Source organism: Ornithodoros turicata, chromosome 2 (genome assembly GCF_037126465.1).
Source record: "Ornithodoros turicata isolate Travis chromosome 2, ASM3712646v1, whole genome shotgun sequence".
Classification (NCBI taxonomy): domain Eukaryota; kingdom Metazoa; phylum Arthropoda; class Arachnida; order Ixodida; family Argasidae; genus Ornithodoros; species Ornithodoros turicata.
This window is the reverse complement of record NC_088202.1, coordinates 45,155,095-45,173,977: the sequence shown is the minus strand read 5'-3', so window position 1 is coordinate 45,173,977 and position 18,883 is coordinate 45,155,095. Positions and strand designations below refer to the sequence as shown.

General features: G+C 45.1%; 1 protein-coding gene and 1 long non-coding RNA gene across 3 annotated transcripts in view; one reads left to right on the top strand and one right to left on the bottom strand.

The window, feature by feature from the left end:
* Positions 1–18,883, top strand: part of LOC135385347 (hemicentin-2-like) — a 527,311-nt gene that overhangs the window by 142,377 nt on the left and 366,051 nt on the right. The window lies entirely within an intron of this gene.
* Positions 1–18,883, bottom strand: part of LOC135383409 (uncharacterized) — a 62,903-nt gene that overhangs the window by 20,676 nt on the left and 23,344 nt on the right. For both annotated transcript variants that reach the window (XR_010419856.1, XR_010419857.1), the window contains exon 2: positions 10,985–11,007. This is a non-coding gene — a long non-coding RNA (uncharacterized LOC135383409). The remainder of the gene's footprint in view (positions 1–10,984; positions 11,008–18,883) is intronic.

Below are 18,883 nucleotides of genomic sequence, written 5' to 3'. Positions count from 1 at the left end.
CGATAGGGCAGGAGTGTGATTAAATTGCTGTTCGCCATCCTGATATTCGTGTTGTCGTCTCTCACTCAAAGGCGAACCCTTTGTTTTGTTTGTGAGGTCCCTCCTCCGGTTACGGGGTCGTCACCGTACATATCAACAGTACTGGAGACGACTTGTTAGCAAACGCGAAAGAAACCCGAAACGAAAATCAGCAGAGGGTCTTTCCTGCACATCACGCCGATCCGTCACTCTTCATTTGACGATCACTTGGTAGCGCGAAGCAGAAAATCTATGGCTTTATTTATTTAACGAGTAGACGGGTGATATGATCGGCCATGAGCGACCCGCAAAGCAGTAGCCTAGCCAGAAAAATATTTCGGGAGGGGCCCTTCAGGAACTTTACGTGGGGGAAGGGATTTCACCCTCGTTTGCCATCTCCCAAATCCACTATACCAAGGGTACGACTTCAGGGGCTACAGATCCCCCGATCTGGCTACGCCACTGCCGCAAACATGTGGTCGTTATGAGTATGCTAACGAGGGCACTGGAGAAAACGACAATCAGATCGATGTGACATATGCACATGTCAGGCACCAAGTGAAAGTTGCCCCTACCTCATTTTTCATCGTTAAAGAGCGAACATGTTATGTCGGCAGTTGTTATGGGGAAATATATTAAACAGTTAGCGTGTGTTGTGGGAATATTTGTGCGTTCGTATATAAACGGAACAATGATGCTAGAAGGTCGACGGATTAGATCAATAAAAGGATGAAGACAGGTAGAGGAAAATCGATTCATTCGATGGTTTGATTGCATTCTCAGTGCATCTATCTTGAACGAACTGCGAAGGAAGTTTTCATGTGGGTGGGCTACTTCCTTCATGAAACCAAGGTTTGCGGGCATTTCTTTCTTCAAGGCTTTTTTGCGAGTTGAATCGTATCCCGAACCTATCGAAGTGTACCTGATAAACGCAACATGACAAGTACGACTTGGAAGACAATGCAGCAGACCTACCAGCAGAGAAGCAGTTTGCATGTTGAACTGAGCAAGGAATTTGCAGGCAATGGTTAATGCCAATGTGAAGAGCATTGCTAATCTATATGTACCTATGATGATTAAATTGCCTTCGTGTGACCGTTGTGCATTATCTTTCGGACCAGCTATGGACTAATGACGAAAAACCCCGAGACTAGGGAGGATAGAGCTTATTTTCTTACCACCCTTTAAAGTTACGAAAATATTTCTAGTGCGTGTTAATGTTCTCCATCTCACTCTCTTTCACATTGAAATTCATTATAAAAAATAAAAAAAACATCCTAACGAGTTGTTCCTTTTCCCGAGAAAAAAAAAAGTTCACAGGGTAGTTGAGCACAAATTTAAGAAAAACTGTGTCTTTTTAACACGATTTCCTAGAGTTACATTCCTATTTGTCTTTCTCAAAGCCCTTTGGGCCTGGCTGACATTTCCGTCTTTTTTTTTTTTTTTTTCACTCTATGAAACATATCTACCCCCCCCCCCCCCCCTTTTGGGTCATCAACGGCTCAAGCTTGCGAGATGAAGAGAAAGATCTTGAGAGTTGTTGGACGAAGAAAAGGACCTGCAAGTTAACACAAAAAGGCGGGACCGCGAGGTCAGTGCTCTCGGGACACAAGCCGATAAGAAAAAGGGAGATGCAGACTTTGGTTTCATGCGACACGCACACGTATACATTGGATTATGATGAGGTGGGTGATGAGGAGGTGATGAGGTGGCTGGCAGGCGGTGAACTAGGTTGTTGGTGGGAATTCACGGACTTTAGGGGGTTTCGAAGATGTTGTAGCCATGTACTATAAACCTCTCTTGGACACACTATAGCAGTGTGACTGATGGATTCCCTTCGAGATAACAAAGCCTAAAGTGAGAAAATTGCATTTGTACGAATGTGTTTTAAATTATTTGTCGCAAACAAACCGAAATGAGCAATCTTTACGACTCTTTTTAAATTTAAACGCGAAGATAACATATACCTGCAAGCTATGCGAACGTCTGCTAAAAACAGGCAGCTTGATGCCGACATGGGGGCTCAGACAAATGCACCGCCTAGAGTCTATACTGTTGAGGCAAACCGTTCTGCTGCTAAAATTCCGCAGCAACCTGACGGAGGAACTATGCGTTAAGTCTTCGGCTCATTGTAATTAAAGCGGCGATAGTGGGCAAGATGTTACGGATAAATTCCAAAGCGTCTTCAATATTTTGTAACTTCACCTTTGAGACGTAGCACGATGACACCCTACGGCTCACGGTTGGGCCATAGACCGAGAGCCGAAAGAATTTTCGTTGTAGCATTTAGAGTACTATTTCTACTTCACTCTTCACAATTTCTTTTTAGTTAGATTTTTTTCAGTTCTATTTCTTTTTCTTTTTTTTTCTTTTGTACAGCTTTGAGGTGCACAAGTGTCTGCGGCAGAACAAATGACCTGTCACACGTACGTTGCGAAGCTCTCCATGTAATCGTTATCATGCATAGTATATTATTGTTGTTGTCAGACTATATGATACGGGTGCACTTAGGAAGCACACGATTGACGACGTGTATCCGCAGTATTTGTGTATTACACATATCGGTGGGACTTTCATGGTAGGGTGAGTTAGTTAGTAACGGTTAGTTAGTAAAAGTTAGTTAGTGTTAGTAGAGGGGTGACATGCACTTCGAAATAACGTTAAAGTACCGACACATATCTACATCATCAGAAGTCTCTTAGGCGTGATCTGGAGGCACTATAGTATAGGAAAAGAGAAGAAGATAAATACTCTAGGATTACAGCATCTATACGTGCATAAAATTACTAAAACACAGAAGTGCTGCACAGAACACCGGTTTGGGACGTTCTCTGATGCTGCTTTATCCAACAGACGCGATTTTACTTGCCCGAAGGGATGTCATATTACGCCCAAATGTTTATTACCCAGTGCGCATAAATTCACGTAAAAATCTATTGGTGGTGGTGGTGGTGGTGATGACGAAAACCGGCTTGCCGTTGTTGACCTCACGAATGTGGGCTGCGTCACGACTGTAGCCAGGATGAGAGGAGATGATGAAGAAATGAAGGAAAAAAACAGATGAAGGAATGATGACGGCTGAAAGTTAAGATCTAGGACAGTCACTGCCAGAGTTGATGAGAATATAAAAATCACGTAAAAATCTGGTGGTGATGATGTTGAAAGGGCTCGCCGTTGTCGGCCTCAGAGAGGTGGGCAACGTCACGACTTACGCCCTGGGGGAATGTGCGTCCTGGGCCGACTTCTAAGGGAACTGTGCCGACATATGTCTGAAAGAGTCTGAGGAAAACCCAAGAAAAACCCCAGAGAGCGCAGCCGGCACCGGGATTCGAACCCGGGTACCTCCCCTGGTAAAAATCTGCAATACGACATAACACGGAGATGTCCAACGCGCTTTACTCGTGCGAACCCTTCGGACATCAAAAAGCCTGCCGCGAGGCGCAAAAAAGAAGCGGCGCCGTTCGCTCGCGCGTATACGCATTACCGAAACGACACCATCCTATTCTTTCAAGTTCATTTTTTGCCACCCACTCGCATTCAGAGGAAGGAATGAAGGTAGATAAACAAGAAAAGACCTCCCTTAACTTTTCCTTTCACCACTTTCGCTGCGGTTCATTACGCCTTGCACGCCGTGCCCCTGCTGTAACGCGGACGTTTGTGAGCTCAAAGCTCATGTGCTCCTAACGGGGCGCTCCTCACGAAGCCCACTAGATGTACGCGATAAAGTAAACGAGAACGAAGCATTCGTGCGTGCAAGCCCAAGCTAGTTAGCGAGCTACTAGTGACCTTCGTTGGCTCCATCGCAAGGGGGCGGGTGTGTGCTTACGATACTGAACCGCTGTCTTTGCCGAGGCAACCGGACACAATGGGCTGACCATATGAATTCGTGACTGCAATTTAACGGATCTCCTTAAGACATCTGTAATCAATGTGTATCCTACACGGATGCTTAGACGATGGAAAGGGAATCTCTGAAGTAGTATGGGAATTGTGGTATGCATTTAGAAAGAAACAAGAGTGATGTAGAGAGACGGAACTGGTTGGCTTTCGTTTAAGCAGTGCGCCAGACAGTAATGACTCGGCGCGCGATTAATGACGGTAACTAAGCTGCAGTAGGAGAAATTATGATATGAGTAGTAATTGAAGCCCTAATGATGAGGATATGTTTGCGAATGGTATTTACAATGTAATGGTACGGTGTGGGGCTGTATAAATTGACGAGGTTTTAATGAATGTTGAGTAGATGGCATCACTTAATTTATGCTGCGGCGCGCAGGAGCGCAAGCATAATACGCATAACCATAATGCCCAACAATCCTGGTGGGAGATATCCTCCTTTCTTTAAGCCAACCATCCAACCAGGTGGTAAGAACATAACAAGCCGAACGTGTGAAAGAAACAGTATTTATGGAGATGGCAGCTTTGCTAGGAAGTCTACTGCCGATAGAAGGAACAAGAAGGGCGCATAGAATCGTGCACCCTAAACAAAAATTCAGAGCAATGTTAGTCCTTTTCGGTACTAAATGCATTGCCACAACCATTACTTCCTTTCGGGGATGAAGGCACGGAAGTTTATATACGAAGTTTGCGGCGTGCAACCATTGCATTGTGCAACCACAACCATTAGTTCCTTTAGGGTTACCTGCAGTGCCGGGGACTAAATTTCACGGTCAGGGGAGTAAATATGGGCGTAATTTCAATCTATGGGAAACTACGGAAGCTGTAAATGCTTCCAAAATCACACGTCTGGTTTCTTTTTCAGACCCCATTTTTTTTAAGAATGTGACTTACTCCGCGTTCGCAGCGACCATAAAATAACAAATGCTTGCTGATGACGATGAGTATGTTCATTTGGAGGTGAGGTCCCGTACCCCGCTATATGTTCACTGTGTTTTATTCGTATTTTATATGTTCACTGTAACTGTTCCACTGTACAGCAATTGCAACTGTGTTTTCTTTTTCACCCCCATGTAATGCCCGTAAGGACCCTTGGGGTAAAACAAATAAACGTGACCTGTACGAGAATGTACTAGGAATGAGTGAAGTGTCCTCAGGTGGCTCCTCTGCAGTAAAAAAAAAAAGAAAAAAAAGAAAGAAAGTAAACAACTGATAATACAGAAACCAGGCGTATTCGTGCGCATATCATTGTTGCCATTAATCCCTCCGGAGATTTTTACGACCGCATCACTTTGGCGAGCGAATGTGCGGACCAGAAATTGAATGAAGAGCTGATTGCAAATGTAATTACCTTGTTGCGGACCGCCATTAACGAGGGATTAGTGTCTTGCAGTTATTTGTTTCCTCTGTGCCACGAACGAACGAGATATGCCTCCGGAGGAACACACATCGTTTATTTCTAGCACAAAGGATGGATTAGTAAAAAGCAACAACGAAGCGTAAATGCTCTTGATTTGCGAAAGAAATGCTGCGCTCCACTTGCAGTATCGAGCCGAACAAAGGAAGCGGAATAACTCGTGGAAAAGGTAAAAAGTCCGTAATATCTGGACAGTTCATGTGTGTTCTTTGCAGCAACTATAAACGTAACAGCAAATGAGGGAACTAATATTTACACACACGTGTTCCGGTTGGTTTCTCACATGGTCCGTCGTCGAAGGTATAGTCGCTGTTGCTAGTGTAACAGCCGGCAGCCCTCCTCGCCCCTGTCAGCTGCTGACTTGGTGTAACTGTGCGTTGCTGAAACGGTTATGATGTCGCTATTTTTATCAGAATATAGCCTACGCTTAAATGTTACCGTGCTACAGAAAGAAAAGAAACGCTGTCATTGAGTATAAATTGCCTACTAAAACTCATATTTTCCAGCAGCTTTTTTCCAAGAGCGCTAACTTTTATACCGTACTGATGTTTCAAATCTTAAGCGTACCGAAACTGTACTGTAAACGCTTACAGTGCTACGTGTAATATAACAGCGAATATAGCCCTATAGCACCATTACATACAACTGCGCGCGAAGACGAGTGTACTGCTCTCAATGCCATTTTCTAAATTTCTTGCGGCCAATAATAGGACGTTGGGGCAGCACAGTTTTTGATATCATCGACCAGAGTTGTCAGTGGTAAGACCTCTTTATGAAGTACGCTTTGGCGAGACTCCCCGGAGGCTATCACACTATATCTCTATTCTCCAAATGGCGCTCGTCATCTTCAGTTACCCGCCATTCACTAGATATAGACGGGAAGTATAGCACCATCTCTCTGCACGATATCCACTGATAATCATAAATTAAACAAGAAAGGGACGAAATGACTCGCGAGAAGGAGGGCGATTGACCCTTTTCAGGGGGAATCTTCTTTTCGCCTCGAAGCTATTCACTTTATAGTTCTGGTACCGTGAGAGCTTGGGGGGCGATTTGGTGAATAATCAGATGGGGACGATACGGGACATTGAAGTAATATATAGTTCGCCTAATGTGTGTAGATGTGTTAGATGTGTGTTGAGTTTCTGAGCTGCTGCTATTCGGATGTCCGGAGCCGTTTCAATAAGGGTGATATTAGGGCTGTCTTCTGTCATACCAATACGCGCAGAGGGCTGAGATGGCCCATTCCATCCTCAATATGAAGCCGCCTGTGTGTGCCTGTATATATATGTAACAACAACACTACATGCACTGCCTACATATCTCTTGCTTTATTCGTCCCGCTTATTTGGTAGAGACATTGGGAAAAGACCCAATTGAAGACGAATGAACTGAAGACTAAAAGAGCCCACCATGTGTCGCGACTACCTGTTTTACTGATACCATTTATCGTCATCTGGTACATGGCTGAAGAATTAGCCGGTGACTATTCAGTGAAAAAAGAACGTTTTGTGAACAGGTCATGACGAAAAACAACAACAACTTTATTACAGGATGATGGCGGGGGAGTTTCTTCGCCAGGGGCGATACTCTACCCCATTGCTGGTGCTGATGCGGGGAATGAGATAATGAGCCCCTTCACAATAAGGATCGAAGTCTTGTGGTGTCCAGAGAGGTGAAGAGAGCCTTGAGGGCAGAGCGTTGGTGTGCTGGATGTGGCCAGGGACCAAGCAATTTTGTGACGAAGAAGCACGGACATAGTATTATTTTTCAGTTGTGACATAATTCCAATTACACCGCAGTAGCTGCCTCTGCGTTGTATGTATGCTGTCTGCTGTAAACAAAAAAATTAAGGGGCTACGCCCTTTCAGAGGTCCGCGGGGTTTTGGGTGTAGAATTTACTTTCGTGACTTTTAGTGCAACAAAATTAATCCATTCGAACTTATTAAATTAATTTGCTATTTTTTAATTAAAGTAGTTAATTCAAATTTAACACTACATGAAGCCATAACGCCAAGACGTCACATGAAATTTCTTAGGTGTGAACCACATAAACGATCGGAATCACGTATAGATTCTACGTCAAAACGAATGCAATGTAATGCATCTACGTTGTTTGGGCAGAGCAACCTGAACCAGGTGACTTGTGACGCGGTGTATTCGCGGGAACTCTATACCGTTAATAACACTGTGCGAATGCGAATAATACCAAAAATGCCTGTTAAGCCATGAGTATGTTGCAGAATCAAATACTCACACGATCTCCTTTAGGAGAACGTACACAAAAAATAATCTACAAACATTACAAACAAGAGGAAAGAGCATGACCACGACCGTTCTGCATGTGCAGCCTGTAATGCTGAGGTCTCAAATGATGCTATAAACAACGTTTTTCACTCGCTTTGAAATATGTCGTAACCGATGAACCATTGAGAAAAGGGGGCACGTGAGTACGCTTTGTACCAAATAAAGCAGAGGGGAAAAGTGTATAGCTTCAACGGCCTTTCTAAGCGGCAGGCCCTGCAGTCCTTGGAATTTTGTGCGCGTCTGGCCAGCAACCTTTCATAATGATGGCATCCTTCAGGTTCTCAAAACCAGGAAGGTCTGCAAGAGCAAATGAAACCTATTTATGAAGCCTGAATGGCCATGGAGAGGGTCCTTTATGCAACCTTTCATGCAGCGTCCAAGAGCAGATGCCTCCTGATAATGCATCCTCGACACTCCAGAATCCTCCTTGTGGATTTATGACAAGTATTTAAGGTATGAAGAAAGGTCGATGTGTATTTATTACCTGTAAGAAGCCGTTCGCTAACAAACCTTTCTCGGCGTTTCGAGAAAAATCAAGTAGGACATTACACGTTACCTTAATTGACTATAGCGTAATGACTATTTATTACACGAACTATAAATGACGAAGGTCAGTAATATTAATAATGAGCTGGCACTTGTAGAGAGACGTCATGAGCGGCGTACATTCCAGCCATCTTCTCTCGGCACTCATTTCAAGTTGATTACACGAACGCACACATGAAGTCACGATGAATGAAGATATTTTCCAATTATATTTCTAACTTGCTACCCCAGGGAATGATGAGGTCATGGGTGAATGGTTATCCAAGTCGTTGGTATGACAAAGTTCCGTAAACCGCGTAACATCCACAGCCCTGAACCAACGGTCACGGCATGAACCCCTCATAACCGGGTAATGTCATTGAACGATTTAGGAAAAATCTTTCCAGGAGCATGTACTGCAAGCAATACTGCCCCGCGACCGTTCAGCCGTGTTCCGTCTGTGCAACGTAGGTCGCTCGATCACTTTTTAGTGGATCCCAGGTCATTTTGGACTAAGCGGAAATATGGAGGCTGACAGAGTGGCTGCTGCTGCTAGACAATGCCAGGCGGTGGTACCGAATATGTTGACCCGTGGTGAGACGAGGGCATTTTTGTCGGCGATCATACAATGCCGCCATAATACCAATGTCGCCGGGACATCACAGATAGGTCCTTGCTGTACGCAGTAGATCCGACTTTGTTTTTGCCTCCCAGACCGATTGTCCCGCGGTATCTCTTCCCTTCTGCATCGCCTTCGCCTCAATGTGGCTTTCACCCCGCAGTTCAGACACAGACTACGCTTCAACCAGGTCGTGTTCCAAACGCGGCATGGTGGCCAGCATCCAACACGTCCTCATCGACTGCCCTCTATACAGTTCGGAGAGGGCAATGCTCCAGTCCCAACTGACCTGTATAAACAACAAGCCGCTCAGCCTTGCCGCAATCTTGGGTCCTTGTTCTAACCCTGTGCAGCACCGTCAATGCCTGCACTCTTTCAATCTGTTCTTGACGCCTGCCAGCCTGCTTGGACTCCTCTGACCTCACAATTTTTCGCATGAATGTGGAGATGTGATCCTCACAGCACTGCATCTCTTGTGGACGACCGGATGAACTACTATCCCCATCAGTTACGACACACCCGCGTGTGCGATATCTCATTTGCGTGTGTCATGTGTGTGTGCGTGTGTGTATGAATCATATTTTTTCATCGTCATGCCGCTCATATATTATCTCACATGCACTGAGGTATGGTGCCGCAATCGTTGCGGTGAAACACCTCATCTCATCGTCATTCATGGAGTAGTTTTTGTTCTGTTCCAAAATACGGTCCACCAAGGCAGACCGCGTTAAGCAAGGTGCTCTCACCTTAAGAAGAAGTGCTGGCTCGTATTTGGGCCAGTCCACCGCGTACGCGTATTTGAAGGGAGATCAGAGAACCATTGATCAAGGCATAAAATCAGTTGAGTTCAGCTAAAACGTGTAACAACAACAACAATAATAAATGGAGACGTGATGATGACATGGGATGTTTCCCCGTGGTAGCCACAGGACCCTACCCCACTTCACAGAGAATAATATGAGAGAATGAATTAATGGTGAGCGCGACGCGAAGACAGGTCGGGTCGGAGTCCTGTTTAGAGCTCTTCGAGGAGGCCAGTGGCTTGCACGAAAGCAAAAAGGAAGCGAAGAGCCCGGCACCGATGCACAGGGGAGCTCCATGGGCCAAGTAATTTGGAGAAGCTGAATAGTCTATGGTCGAGGAGCTCAAGTTGGCGTCGAAACACCCGGCGTTCACACGGGTACCGGTCACAGTCCTCGATGATATGGGGAATCGTAGCTGGGGTGTTGTAAGCTGGGCACAGCGCCGTGCTACTGTAACCCAGCTTAACCTGGAACACAGTCTGAGCGAAAACGACGTTGAGGCGTAGACGCCGCAGAAGTGACGTAAAGCTGCGAGGGAAGCCACCTGGCATCTTTCCAATGATAATGACAGGACCACTGCATGGGGGAGTGGTCATTGAGTGATGTCATGGCGCCATTGCTGGCGGGCCAAGGGTGACATCAACGGAGACAAGTAGAACCGCGTATCTATCCGTTGGAGAGGATAATGGGCACGGCAGCCGCCAAATCTGCCTCCTCGTTGCCCTGAATGCCAGTGTGGCCGGAGACCCACTGTAGGGTCAACCGGTGTCCCTGTTCCCCAAAAACCTTGAGCGCCGTCAGGATACTCACTACCACCGTGTAAATCAGACTAGCATCCCCTTGAAAGCCCAGGAACGCAAGTGTACTTGATGGTGTGCTGCATGACTTAGGGACAAGGACCGACGATAGGTACTTACGATACAGATTGCAGTAACAGTAAAGTAACCATGGAAACCCTGAGCTGAGTGAATATTCTGTTGCGAGCACCTTCAAGCAGCAAGAGCCAGGGAGAAAACACGCACAAGACGATCTGTTTTACTAGCAACTCTGTAACAGATAACTACAGATACTACTACTGAGTAACATAATATAGCATAATCACATAGTATTTGTTCCCGTGGCCAAACGACCAATAACAGAAGCCGTTCCCCTCTGCAAATCTGCAAGCTGGGTTAGTGCACGCGCCCATATTATCTGCATGAATAGCGACGGCTTAGCAACAGTCCCCGTTTCTCCCCGCCAGGAATATATCTGCAGCGAACACCCAGTGGGATTCACTATCAGGCTTCACGCAGCGAGAATTAAAGAAAAAGCGCTTTGGGGGCTGAGGCGAACGCGTTTGTGGAAAGCGTAACAATAACGAGTCTTATTATGAGAACGTTATTTCGCTCTTCTTACCTTTAATTCTGTGCAGGAACACCCTGAAAAGAAAATAGTAAATTGATGAGCCATTACAGCTTCTATTGTCCTGTTCAGCTTAAGAAGGAAAAGAAATCTGGCATACGCCATTGGAGTCCGCGGCTGGTCGCGGTGCAGCGCAAAAGGACGCTCTTCCACTGCCTTGTTCACCGATGAATTACTTCCTTACACCAATGAATTACGTCTTTTTGTGCTTCGCCGCGACCAGCCGCGACAAAAATGTGTAAACCGAAAGCAGTTAATTACTGCAGCAAATAGCTCGCTTCGGTGGCAGATTTTTCTCTAGAAGGTGTTTGTCGTGAATGAGTCCGTTCACCTCAGTGTCCACTGAAGGTCCCAAAAGGGGTAGTACCCATTTTAATGCCGTCGGCGCCCTGCTTTAGAAGTTGCTTTTCACGAAGCTCATTTGAATTTGGATTTGAATAATGAGCGCGTCCCATTCATTCACACGGTGCGCAGCTTGTAGCTGGTGTCGGACAGATACTTGTAAAAAGAAAGTTCTTCGATTGGTGCACCCGTTCGCGAATTATTTAGCCCGGGGATTTAACTGAAACACCATATATGTCCTGGTGTGGTTTGTCTCGAGGTGTGTGCTCCTCTTTATAGGAATTGTCTAGGGTATCTTATCGCGCATGAAAGACGTCCCGGGGAAAAGACTCAAAAACGTGCCAAGTGCAACATGCGCTGGCACGTTAGCGTTCCGGCATTTTGGATCAGATTGGCAACAAAATTCGAAAAGAAAAAGAAACTTTCCTTGTGCATTTTCAGTCACTTCGATTATTATGTCAATTTTTAGACTAACAACGCGAGCTTTCGGATGCGAGTTTAATTCCGGAGCCACAAAATTAGATGAATGTAGATGAATTCCGTTGCAAAAAAAAAAAAAAATGGGTGCAAATTTTGGCGAAATTGTTTGCATGACGGTCAAGACCTTTGTAAGGGCATCACTACTTGCGCTCTGAATGTAGTTATGGAGCAACCTAGCATAAGCTCATGCATTTTACCTGCCGTGGCATAATGGCCAGATCGCGAAGAGAATGGAGGCCTTGCCCGTATATCCTGGTCTTCATGAGCGCATCTAGGAATGCACTTGACTAAATTGTTCGTGTGCACTCGTAACGACAGACATTTCTCTCGGAGCCGACACCGCAGATCCTGTAGTGTTTTGGCTAACGAATTGAATCTGAGCATGCTCATTACCACAAAGTCGGGTCGCATAGTTTTTACGGCCCTATTATTTCGGAGCTAGTTAGCATGGCGCTTATCGGCGAAGCGCTTTCGTTTTTGGGGAACGATGATGAACGATGTACTGTGGGGGCATCTGCTTTCACTTTTAAAATCCCTCGTACAATATACAAAACAGGAAAGCCGAAGGACGAGATAATAAAGGAACGCTTGGCAGCTCATACATCAGAGACCGCAATCTGTGCGTAGAGAGAAAAAGAAGTGCAAAACATGATGGCTTCTTTTGGAACGTCTAGCGCATCGAATAACAAACACATATATTCGAAACCTAGCTGATACTAACTCACATAGTTGTGGTGTGTGTAACTACAGTTGAGCGACAATAGAAAGAATCGATATTCATGCTTCCTAAACGTGAGACATGGCTTTTTTATGGATTGAAACTTAACATGACACGCCTCGTAAGCCGGCTACTTTTCCTGCTTGTCTTACAGAGCTGAGGAATCTAGTCCGTTCGGGTCTTGACCTTGAACAATTTATGGGCGACGCAGCACGAAGGCGTAGCATTCATTTGATGTGTCACAAACCACTAAAACGTTCCTTTCAAGAAAACGCGTCATTTCGTGAGAAACGTCGAAGGCTGAATTGTGGGACACCTCATCTCATCATCATACATATAGTTGTTAAATTTTACTATCTTTTTTACTTTCTTTTTTTTATTCCGTGTTAGCGCTGCAAAGCAACTGTGGGTATGAACGGCGTACAGACGTGGACAGGAGGAGAGAGGACAGCAAGGAGTAGTAGGGGACAGGAGTAAGTGTGCGCCTGTGTCGACTTCAGGGGGAATTGTGCCGACATTCGACTGGAAAGTCTGCCGAAAAGACCAGGGAAAATCTCAAAAGACAGTACAGGCGGTGGTGGGATTCGAACCCACCAGTGCCCAGTCTTCAGCACGACCTTGGCTGCCACCAACGCGGATGTTTTACCCACTCAGCCATGCCGCTAGTACTATGCATTTCTGAACCTAACATGGTGATTCATTTGCCTCTCACGCTTTATCGTGGCCCCAGCCTCGGATTGCGGATCCAGATCTGGACGATGATCCAGATCCAGGCAAACCATCCCCCTCTGTCTCTCATCCTCTCCTTCGTCAGTCTGTGTCACCGTAACATTACGCCATTCGATTTTGTTTTCCCAGTTTATAGCTATACGGAGCCTACCCAGACTGAGTTATCCGTTGAGCACAACCACTCCAGAGTCTATAACCCTCCGTACGTGTTACACTACAGCAGCCAGCGCCTTGGGGGCCAGGTGCATCTGTGGCGGGCGTGATGTGGCCAGCGCGTGACCGATGATCGAGGTCCCTCCCATCGCACCGATGGAAAGGCGAGACAGGCGGCGGAATGCTTTCGCCGTCTCAGACGCGAATGCGGACTCGGTCACGGAAGAAGTCTTTAGCACGCCGTTTAATTGAAAGCCGCTTCGCGTTCACCCACACCGACACGTACCCTGATTCATCGACTCCGGCCGGTTGCATGCTGGTTGATTTAAATAAAGAAAAACATATGCTGGTTACTCCTCATGGTCGTGCTGCTGGAGTGGAACCATCATGTTCCTCCAAATGATGCCCGCATGACTCTGTCTTGGACGTCGTCACATTGTTGTATTATTTGCCGTCGTGCCACGAATAAACTGTATTGTTCGTCCTTTCGAATTGGATGTTGTACTTTCGGAACGTTTGAAGACAAGAATTCAAGAGTTAATTAATATTTCCAGAAGCATGCATCCACATGTGCGCTCTATCGGAACGATCGAGGTGTGGCAAATTTTTCTTTTACGGCTACATGAAAAAAATAATAATAATAATGGCGCCGTGATCTTACACCTAAGGCTTGTCTGCCTATAGTATGGCGACATGTTGCACGTGCCACAGGGTAGGACTGCGGGTAATTTCGACCACTTGAAGTTCACGGCTACCTCCCGCTTTGTATTCAAGCACGATAACGAAACGTCAAGAGTGAACCGCAGATGAGGACGACAATGTACCGTTGAGGTAATACGAAGGATGTCCTTGTCTGTAGCAGCTTGATTAAGTTATACTTCGTATGGAGCGACAAGCGTGACATTAAAAATATGTAGAATTGTACTTTCATGCTATCTTCGGGTTACAACAAAATCTACATAATGCGCCATGATATATGCACCAAAATTAAACTTTCGAGTTCGACAGGCAGTGGTGCTTCTGAGAAAATATTGCAGAGGGACACAAGCGAAGTGGTATATACGCTGTCTCGAAGCATCGACGTTCTGATGAAACTGCTTGTCTGCAAAAGTGAGAAGTCATCCCTCATGACGTAAACCGGTATCACTCCGTATACACATACGCATTTCCCCGGAATTTTGCGCATTGATCTGACTCTTTATGACGCTGATACAGCGGATGGCCTTTTGGCATTTATTTGGACCGCAGGCGACATTGGTGGCGCAGTCAGCTCCCGACTGTTCGGTTAACATGCTCCCTTTCCTGGCAAAGGCCAATGAAGCTGAATAAGCGATTTCGTTGGTCCGGAAATTGTCTCCCTGTTATATGCCATGGTGACTGCTCCGTATATATCGGCAACGTAGGGCGGCTTGCAAAGGAGGTCGTAACCCCCTGGATGCATAACTGGAATAGCTCGGGCAACAGCGTGCGATTGATCTTCTGGTACTGCTCTTGGCATGTCTCGTACAGGGCTCATTTCGCTGGACTGCGGTGCTCCAGACGAAAATATTAGTCGCCTAGTAGATTGAAACGGTTCATTTTTCATCGTACAATATGTGCTGTTCGATTTAAGATAAAAACGAAAGAAGAAAAAACAGAAAACGGCCGGATTCGACGCAAAGCAATCACGCAGATACAGTTTTTCTTTTTATTTTTTATTTTTTGTTCTTACAGCACTGCTTATCGAGCAGGGTTGTCAAGCAATAATTGTAGGAGTAAGTGGAGGGGAACAACAGTGCTAACGAGCAATTAAGTAAACAAAATTCAAAGCTCGTTAAATACACAACCCCGCCCGAAGCCGAATCAGATACGTGTTAGCGCCGCGAAGCAACTGTGGCTACGAGCGGCGTACAGACGTGGACAGAGTGAGAGAGGACAGCAGGAAGGAGTGTGGGAAAGGGGGTTAGTATGCGTCATGGGCCGACTTCAGGGGGAACTATGCCGACACTCGTCTGGAAGTTAAATACACAAACAACAGCAATAATTACATTATGAGTAATAATAATAATAATAACTTTATTTTTGTCATGGTACCCAAAAACAACCACTAGGGTCTACTAATTGGTGCACCACACAAGGTTATACATGTGAACAAAGACAGTAAAATATACAAAAAGCCAACAAGGTTAACGGTGAAACAAACGAGGTTAAATAGAAACAATGGCACTAATACTAGTAAGAAAATCACGAGAAGAAGCGAAAATGTCGATGTCATGGTGTTGTAAGGCGGAGTTAAACATTAGTTGTAAACGATTGATTGGATGAAGCTTTGCAAAAGAGTGAGGACAGAAAAGAAGATGAGACCTCAGAGAACGTGAGGGCACTCGAAAGTTGATGCACGATAGTAGTTCGGGGCAGGCGATGACAGAATGTATGAGCTTATACAAGAAATGACAGTCACGAATCGTTCTGCGATGAGATAGTGTGGGGATGGAGAGTTTGTTCAGTATATGATCGTAATTATAGTAAGTGCTGCAGCCAAGATGACGAAGATGAAAAACAAAGATGAAGCGTCGCTGAACGTTTTCTATGTCAGCGGACTGAGTGATACTGAGGCAGTTCCAGGCCACTGATGCAAATTCAAGAAGAGGGACTACGGTGGAGAAGAATAGGCGAAGGAAACAAGATGGATCCTGAAAGTTTTTGGTGATCCGCGAGATGATGCCGAGGTTACGCATCGCAGAGTTGCACAGCTGAGTTACATGCGTGTGAAAAGTTAAAGAGCTGTCAAGATGAAGACCCAAGTCTTTAATGGACGATTCACGTCTAATATGAACAGAGTCGAGAGAGTAAGTATAATGACATGGATGCTGCTTTCGAGTGAAAGAGATGACGGCTGTCTTAGAAATGTTCAGGTTAAGCAAATTGTTTGAGCACCAACGATGGATCCGTGAAATGTCATCTTGCAGAGCGGTACAGTCGTGAATCTTATCAATGACTCGAAATAACTTAATGTCATCAGCATATTGCAGGATGTGGCAGTTAAGTACACAGGTTGGCAAATCGTTAGCAAACATGTTAAACAGTAATGGCCCAAGGGTAGATCCCTGGGGCACACCAGATGTCATGTAGTAAGGATGAGAATATGCATCTTTGTACGGAACAATGTTGTACCGGCTGCAGAGATACGAAGAAAACCATTTGCAGAGTGAAAGTGAGATACCATATAGTGACAACTTTGTGATCAACAATTCATGATTAGCCTTAGACAGATCAAAATACACAGAATCAACCTGCTTAATGATGTCATGGGGAGTTTTTATGCTTAGGCTTGGGGTCACTACCCGAAGTGTGGGTTGTTATACAACATAAGATGCCATTATACAGAAGGTGAACAGGGTTACGGAGCTTGTGTCGTATGAATGCGGCTGTCTCAAAGGGCATAGGCTTAAGCACTCTTTGAAACGTATGTATGTACGTGGACTTTGAATGCATCTTAATTAAACCGGCAATGCATTCCAGATGCTAGAGCCATAATGAACAAGGTAAAACGTCTCGAAGTTAGTCATAGGAGTGGATGGATGTAATGTGTACATACGAGTATAATTTCTAAGAGTGTATGGGATGGCATGGCCTTCGAATGATTCCAAAAAAGGTTTATTAATAGCGTAGTATAATCTGTGCATAAGTAGCTATACAGCTACTTATGCACAGATTATACTTGAGTCGATGCTTGAGTAGCCTCTGCATGCCACGAAGTTGCAATAGTGTAAAAGCAAAGGTCCCTGATTCACGAGGGCCAAGAAGATGGTCACCTGGGAGGAGCAAATTCAGCTGGTCGTTTTCGTGAACCGTACACTCTTAAAAACTAACTTCACCGCATAGCACGCTCCTAGCCAACCATCATTCCGAATGATATTATTCTGTGCATTGATTTGTTGAAAAATGGGAGGAGGCGCTTATCTGAGACACATTATGTTTGTCCCGTATAGGCTCCTCCCCCCTGTTTTGGACAAATGAGGACACATAATGATATCGCTCGGAATCATGGTCGGTTAGGAGCGTCCTATATGTGGTGAAGTTCTGTTTTTACAGTGCAGTGTAATGTACCGGTGTGGGTTCAGCCTTGGAACGAAGGAAGAGCGAACGGAGGGACCAATGAACCGTGACGCACATGGGATTAAACGGCCGTGTGACTTGCACACTCGAGCCAATGCAACTTTTTCTGCACGGAAACGACCAGCTGAATTCGCTATAAAAGTTCGCTCAGTGTAGAGAGAACTCGACGCGTCGAGAAAAATAATCTGAACGCGTCCATTGGACAGCGGGCAGCACCGCGCGCAGCGCTGTCCAACAGGCGCGTCAAGTATCTCGCCAATCAGCGAGCATAGCCCCCTGGAAGCGCAACTCAATTTTATATCTTGTTCTAATCAGAGACAACTCGCTATTTATCAACCGTCACTGTCATGCAGCTGTCGTCTTCTTTTTCTTTTTTCTTTTTGGTCTGGACACGTCGTCTACTATCACTTTTCCTTTCACTCATTCTTTTGTGATTTCACTTATTTTTTTCAGTGATTTTTCTATCACTCATGATGTACAATATATTGCCCACCTTTCTTGTAAGACCTTCGAGCCCTTGCGACGTCTAAATAAATAAATATATACTAATTCTTTGCAAATCATTTTTTATATTATTAGTATTATTATTATTATTACAACATAAATGTACTGTAGCACGTAGACTGCACTCGCAGTTTGAGTACGCAGAGTTTAGTCTCAGTCGGCCTATGCGTTGCTGTTGCTTTCTTTCTTTTTCTTTTTTGTGAGGTTTGTTTTTATTTTTATTTGCAATTGGCCGGTGGCGATAGCGTGGTGTAGTGGATTAGCTGCAGTTGTAGAGTAACGCATTGAATGTAACATCCGCGTGGAGATTTCAGATGTCCCGATGATCATCATTATCATCATCAGCATATCTCTTTTGCAAGTGAAGTGGGGTTACTGGCGTCACACTATAGTGAAGCCAAAGTCTCCATTTTATCTTTTCCTGAAATCAATCAATCAGTCATCCGATTCTCGCGCACGGTTCTTCCGGCACCACGTCGTTGTCGTCAAGAAGGGTTTCCTGAAGCTAGGGAACTGTTTCATTGTATAACCACTGCATTGTAGATTTCCTGCCTCATTTCTCATTCGTTTGCTTAGACCATCCTCCGTGTGCATTATAGTAAGTATAGCCTATCATTTCTCATATGTGCATTGTAATTCCAGATTCCTAATTTGTCCAGCTTGCGATTTGTCGAGTTTACGATGCACTGAAGCCGTCAGTGCATCGTAAACTCGACAAATCGTAAGCTGGACAACAATCTCCTTCAGTTTGAAGGAGATAGTTGTTGATGACAAAAAAAGTAAATAAATAAATAAAGCAAAATCTTGCTTAGTCGCTAAGATAACCGGCTTCCGCTCCCCGACGTGTGACCTCTTACCAAGCGTTCCCA